Source organism: Abramis brama, assembly GCF_963993115.1.
Source record: "Abramis brama genome assembly, chromosome: 8".
Taxonomy (NCBI): Eukaryota; Metazoa; Chordata; class Actinopteri; order Cypriniformes; family Leuciscidae; genus Abramis; species Abramis brama.
The window spans coordinates 43,202,678-43,208,883 of NC_139970.1; positions in this window are offsets into that span (position 1 = coordinate 43,202,678).

Below are 6,206 nucleotides of genomic sequence, written 5' to 3' on the forward strand. Positions count from 1 at the left end.
AGAGACGCTCAGGAGAACAGACTCACGACTGTGGAGGCCGCGTTTAATTTCATCAAATGAAGCGAAATTAATGATGCCAGTTATTTTGTGTAGACAAAATGTCATTGTCATTCTTATTAAATTCCTCTGGAAAATACAGTAGTGGCAAAAAGTGATGTTCGGACGGGACGTTTGTTTTTAATGACCCTGCAAGATCAATTAAACCATCAAAATATGAGGAAATCGTTTATATATTTTAAATATGATGCAAGAGCAAAACTAAACTTGGTTAAGGTATTTATCTGACAAAATGATAAAAAGGCAAACTACTGTTACAGGTTTTATTTTACCGTTCAAAACAAATGCATAGAAACACAAAAAGCTGAGAGGAAAAAGCAAACATTGACTGTCTTGTTTTTGAATGGGTTCATAGTTTCTTTATATGACAGTCTGGCCAAAAATGATGTCCATAATTTGTCATGTTTCATTGCTTTTTAAAATCCAAGCACAACTACACAATATGCGTACTGAATCTTTAGCACATTTTTAATAATATCTGAATAAAGGGTGAAGAGTAATTTTGCTAGATGTCACTTTAAGGCCACTACTGTAAATGTTAAATTTACATTTATGCATTTGGCAGATGCTTTCATCCAAAGTGACTAACCAGGGTTATTATTATTATAACTGAAACTAAAAAAAAAAAAAAATTGTTGCTTGAAATAAAATAAAATAAAATGTTATAATATTAATACATTTAACTGAAATAAATACTTAAACTTATTTCATTTCAGCTTTAGTCTAATTTTAATTTAGTTAATTTTCATTTTGTTTCATTTAGTTTAACGTCATGTACTAAATTAACTAAAACTGAAATCAAAATAATGCTTTTTTTTTTAAACGTACAAAAATGACAAAAGCACATCAAAAATACTAAAACTTTAACTAAAATTAAAATAAAAAATAATTTTAAATCTAAATAAAAATGATAATAGCATCTCAATAACACTGCGACCAGCATCATCAGTTCATGCATTGCTTGGGAACCGGATCCATTATTTTGCCGTGATTTACTGAAGGTTTGCACTCACTTGAAATGAAAATGCTCATTTATGTGCGTCCACCCTGACAGAGAACCACTAGTGTGTGTTTTACATGCTAAACCAGTGCAGGTTTCGGGCCGCTCACAGTGACACGTTCTTATGTTCGGTTTTTTAAAGTCACTATGAAATCAAAATGGAAACAATTCTTGTTGCAGTGTTTATTCTGAATGATTTATTATTATTGTTTTAAATTCATGTTCCTGGTAATCTTGAATCAGAATAACTTCCTCTCGCAGCATCTCTTCTCTTCTCTGATGATGTGGGCGGGGCAACCTGTCAATCACATGAGATCAGCCAATAGCAAACCACAACCATCCAATCAATTCCCCACAGACACAATCAAGCCCCGCCCACATTTGTTCTTGTTCCAGAAGCGTTTCACTCGGATATAAGACCAGTTTAATTGACTTCAGTTGTTAGTTTATGACACATTTCTGAATGTAGAGGTGAAAAGCATCAATATTAAAGAGTCATGAGCACATGGATTCCTTCTTTTCCAGCATTATTCGGCGTATGTACGCTCGTTCTTCATAAGCACAAGACGATTCATCCACAGTGTTTTTACTCTCATGCTCATATGTCGTGCTCTTTTTATATCAAATCATTGTGGATTTGATCATGGTGCCGTGTTTTTCACATCTGGAGTTTCGGGCACAAGTGCCATTTTGCTCGCCAAAAGACAAGCACACGTTGGTCTCCATGTTGGAGATGAGATGATGACCACTGAAAAGAGGAATACTTCTCCTTCACATGATCGTTCTGTCTTTATTTAACTCGGACCCGTGTGATGTTATTTTTACAGGAGTGTGAATTGCATCATGAATGACGGCAGAATGATTGACGAGAGCGTTTCCGCATGAACTTCACGTGAACGAAGCAGATCTATATGATTGACATATTTATATGATATTGGTGCTCGAGTGGAGATGTTGGGGAATATTTCCTCAAGAACTTGTTCCTCTGGTATTTGACATTGTTTTCATTTTCACATTGTCTTATACTGATTATGATGATAATGTGGTTTGTTTTTGTTTGTTTGTCAAGTACATTTTAGCAATAAATGCCTTTGATTTAAAAGCAGGGTTCGTGGAGTTATTATAGACATCGCATCATCATTGTGATTATGATGTGCACCTTTAACTCTTTCCCTGCCAGCGTTTTTTTTTTTTTTTTTAAAGTTACCAGCTGGCGATGGCCAGCATTTTTTTATAATTTTCACAAAATTTTCATGGCCTCAAGAATATTTTTGTTGTATGGATATCTGAACATGCAATAAATCAAAAGAAAGAACAGAGTCTCAGCTTAAAAAAAGAAAAAAAAAAAAATTCTAGCTTCATGCATTCTGTTTTTATCAACATTTGAATGTGGGTAAATTTAATTTTAAAAAGCAACATTTGAACAACAAGCTGAGATCACAGTTTTGTTTTTAAATCAAAGACTACATGCATAAGCAGTGTTTCTATGACTTGTTTCTGCTTCTTCGTCTGTGTTTTAATCCGGAGATTCTATGGAAGCTTGTGTCCGCCACAGAATAAAATATTGAAGATAATTGCGACTTTTTATCACGCAATTCTGACTTTAGAACACACAATTGTGACTTTATATCACGCAATTCTGACGTTATAACACAATTCTGACTTTAGAACACACAATTGTGACTTTATATCACGCAATTCTGACTTTATAACACAATTCTGACTTTATAACACACACTTGTGACTTTATATCACGCAATTCTGACTTTATAACACAATTCTGACGTTATAACACACAATTGCGACTTTATATCTCACAATTCTGACTTTATAACACAATTCTAAATTTATAGCACACAATTGAGACTTTATATCAAGCAATTCTGACTTTATATCACACAATTCTGACTTTATATCACACAATTGCAACTTTATCATGCAATTCTGACTTTATAACACACAATTGCGACTTTATATCAAGTAATTCTGACTTTATAACACACAATTGCGACTTTATATCAAGTAATTCTGACTTTATATCATACAATTGTAAGGAAAAAAAGTCAGAATTGTGAGATAAAAAGTCGCAATTACCTTTTTTTATTTTTTATTCTGTGGCGAAACAAGCTTCCATAAGGTTATACACTCTTTCGGGAGATGTGTAATAGCGCCCCCTACCGTATAACAGTGAAAACACGGATTGCCGGAAAAGTCCGTCAATGGCAAGGGAAGAGTTAAATGAATCCCACAGAACAATTATCCAGTCACAGCAGAAAGGAATCGATTCCACTCATCATTGTAAACACTAATTGGATTAATTACTGTTTGACTAATTACTCCGCGGGCTAGTGTTGTTTCAGTGGTGCTCATGTTTGTCCATCTGCAGAGAAGCAGCTGTTTCATTAGGTAGGTTATGTTTGCATAAACTCATTTATGTCAATCTGAATGAAGGATATGAGTGTTTCACTAGCTGCGTTTACATGAGAACATTTTATTTGATTTTAATTCAGAATAATTCCAATTTATTATCTAAGAGCTGCATCTTTGGAATATGCATTAAGGTTATTATAAGCATTCAAACTGTCACATGTTGTGCAAGCAAAGTTAGGAAACACGAATGTGAGCTGAATTTACCTTCACGTTTTAAATGCATTGATCAATGTGCACTTGTTCCTTTCCACGATCTGAGCTTGTGTGAGTCTCATCGATAATAAACACAAGTTCTTATCAGCACCATCCAGCGCATTTACATTAAATGTTATTAATACTGCATAATTTCACTCGCTTCCATGTCAAAGTATCTGTTATTAGATCTGTTGAAGATGCGGTTTCTGTTCATGTGTGCCAAGACATTTTATATATATATATATATATATATATACACATACATACATACATACATACATATATATCTACAGGGTGGGCCATTTATATGGATACACCGTAATAACATGGGAATGGTTGGTGATATTAAAGTCCTGTTTGTGGCACATTAGTATATATTAGTACACACCACCCATCTTGAGGAGTTTGCCCCCTCACATATACTAATGTGCCACAAACAGGACTTTAATATCACCAACCATTCCCATGTTATTACGGTGTATCCATATAAATGGCCCACCCTGTAGAGATATATATATATATATATATATATATATATATATATAAAATAAAGAGAATAAAGAGTGGCCTATGTATGGTCACCCAATATACATACAGTTAGTGATTTTAAATGACTAAAACCGTGATATAAGATTTGGGCCATATTGCGCATCTCTCATTCATGTCCAGAAACCTCTTGCGTTTCGTTCGGTCACACCACAAGGTGTCACTGTGGCCTCAAAGCTTCAGCACTGCCACTCTGAGCTCGATTGCTGATGTCTGAGGTAAAACACGCCCCCCTCATTAGCATACGGACAAAGAAATGTGGAAATGAATAAATGTAGACATAAATACATATACAGAATGTGGAAATAAATAAATGTATAAAAGTATAAAGACTATTTTTTTTTTACATTTCTCTATTTTTTTTTTTTTTTTTACATTTCTTTGAATATTTATGCATTTATTTATTAGTTATTTTGGCAGCTTTGGAATTCCATACATTTCAGGTCTACATCACCCCTTCCAATCCAATCGAAATTTAATTTGGATCGATTGAGGTGATTACGTGCTTTTCAAACCGACTATTAACTGATTATTTAAAATCATGAGTGTAGTCTGATTCACAAACAAAAACAAAAAGTGTTATTGAAGCCAAGTGAAGCTTAAACATGTCAGTGAACTTTTAAGGAACTGGAATTAAAGGTGCAGTAAGCGATTTCTGAGAAACGCTGTTGATATTTGAAATCACCAGAACAAACACACCCCTACCCAAAAAGGCCACGCCCCTATATTGATAGCTCCGCCCCCAAATTCACAACCACACTAATGCACCACAGGTACCAACACCCTAATGTATGGACACGCCCCTTACAGCTGATTGGCTACAGGTGTGTTTTACCACTCGGTCCGATCCAATTTCGACGTTTCTCATAAATTGCTTACTGCACCTTTAAGTGGATTGGGATTGAAAACCAGAATAGTTGGGATTGAAAACCAGAATAGTTCAGATTCTAGTCCTAGAACGTGATCAAATCTCACAGAAAGATCTCTGCAGAAGTTCTGTACATCATTAAATATATTGGCTATTTACCACATTTATAATGTTTAGATTGATTAGGCGGTTCCCCTTAACATCAATAGAGCACATGTGAATAAGTCAGACCGGTTCTGCTCAGCTCTTTCACCGTATGCACAGACGAACATCCATGGCAAGACTTTCGCTCTAATCGAATCATGACCTGTCTGTTTGTTCCTGCTCTCCATGTTTTCCGCACGCTCACTCCTGGAAGTGCCACATCTCTTGTCCCGAGTCTTGTAATTGGAAATTTCAAATCTTCCTCAGCAAGCTGAAGTAACAAACCAATTTCCCTGCCGAGCGCTGAGAAGAGTCGCTCAAGACAGCCGTCGACGGCTGACTATCTAAATGCAAATGCAGATGATTATTTCAAGAGCCCAGACACCAGATGAGGTTATTCCCTTCACTACGGGCCACGTCACACTTCAAATTGGCTTGTTTGAAATTCCCCTCAAGACACGGAAGTGAGCATTATCCCGGGAAACAATTATGTGACAGTCCAGCGCCGATGAAAACAAATCTTCCACGTCAGTCTGAGTTTATGTCCGAGACAAGCAATGAGTGAAAATTATTATTATTATTATTATTTTTTAACCCTTTGGTGCTCTTCGCGTGTCGGTCAAATTTTTTTTTTGTCAATTAAATGAATGTACTATATTTTAGTTTGATAATGTTTTTATGTAATATTTTGTATTTTTAGGCATTTTTATACTAAATATTTACACTGTATTAATAATTCATTTATTCACTTTTTGAGCATAGACCTGAAAATTAAATTTCCAACTTAAACTCTCATAAATCTTGAATGCTTTGGATCACAGACTGAATACTCTTTTTAAAGTAAAAAAAAGTTTAAAAAAAGTGAATTTAAAAATAATAGAATTTAACATTTATTGTTATTCTTATCCAAAGCCATAAGTCTAAACAAGTTTTGTTCCAAATTTGAGGTTGATCTCAAAAAATGAG